Source organism: Vombatus ursinus, unplaced genomic scaffold, assembly GCF_900497805.2.
Source record: "Vombatus ursinus unplaced genomic scaffold, bare-nosed wombat genome assembly UNPS02014802.1, whole genome shotgun sequence".
NCBI classification, from domain to species: Eukaryota; Metazoa; Chordata; class Mammalia; order Diprotodontia; family Vombatidae; genus Vombatus; species Vombatus ursinus.
In genome coordinates this window covers 19,335,802-19,337,071 of record NW_020954580.1, presented here as the reverse complement: position 1 = coordinate 19,337,071, position 1,270 = coordinate 19,335,802, and the positions used below count along the sequence as shown (strand labels likewise).

Genomic DNA, 1,270 nt, shown 5'->3' with positions numbered 1-1,270 from the left:
TGTATCTAATTTGACTAGCTTATAAGAACTTGACCTTTTTTTCAACTGTAAAATATAGATCCTCGAATTTCCTACCTATGGTCAGTTTTTGTTTTGACTCAGCACTGAAGCTTCAGTGGGCAATGGTGTCATTTTAATAGTGCATTTTTGGAGAGTTTTTCATTCCCTGTTAACAGGCCATAATGATTGTACTGGAATGGTTTCTTTGAACCGAGAAAGTTCATGAATCTTAAGATTAATTTAGATAAATAATTTTGATTTTTCCCTTTCTCCTTTAGGAATCAGTTTCTTCTTCCTCCTCTCCTCCTCTTCTTGAGCATGGTTTCTCGTGCTTAGCTGTAATTTAGTTTGATTGATGGAAGTTTCATTGTCTACCTGCACCAAGATATTTTCTGGTTACTCTGTTAGAGGTGAAGAATGGGTCATCCCTTCCCCTTCTCTGGAGCTAATAGCTAATAATTGATGGAAAGGTCAACTCTTCAACCTTGAGCCAATTGAGCTGGTCATGCAGCGCCACCTTCACCCGCAGTAGCATCTCCTCCTCCTTGAGGAGCTCCTGCAGCAGGCACAGCATCTTGCCTGCTCGACGCCTTCGCCGCGCCTCCCAGTTTTTCTTTCTTTAGTTTGCATTATTTAGTATGCCTTTCTATTGGAGATAGTGGTAGATAGAACCAGACTTATAATTTTATTGGTTATAGGGGGCTCTCATGAGGAACTTCTATCAATGCAGATAGGTACCTTTGCTGCGACGTAGAGTCTTAAAGAGTTTCTTGGAGCATTAAGGGACTTTAAGACATTAAGATATTAATTAAGACCATTAAGAGACTTACCTGCAATCATACAGGTAGTATATGGCAGAGAACAGAGTTAAATCCAAGCCTTCCTAGCTCTAAGGCCAGCTCTCTACCCATTTTTTCTATTTTACATTCCTTCATATTTCTATTTTTTGTCATGCTAGAGTATTCTATTACATTAGAAGACTACAACTGGTTCAGCCATTTCCCTACTGTTGGAAATCTAGATTATTTCCTTTTTTTCTTTTTTGGCTACAAAAAAGCAGTAAAATAAACAGATGATTAGCTGATTTGATTTTTAAAAAAAGAAAGAGAAAGCCAAATTTCTAGTATCAAAAATAAAAAAGGAGAATTCATAAGAAATGAAGAAATAAAGAAAATTATTAGAAACTATTATGCCAATAAAACAGATGACTTAAATGAAATGAATGAATATTTACAAAAATATAAAATATCCAGATGAACAGAACAAGAAA

At 35.9% G+C, this 1,270-nt stretch overlaps 1 pseudogene; it reads right to left on the bottom strand.

Moving 5' to 3' along the window:
• Window positions 1–274: 274 nt before the first annotated feature.
• On the bottom strand, window positions 275–574 carry LOC114051279 (annotated as a pseudogene).
• Window positions 575–1,270: the final 696 nt, after the last annotated feature.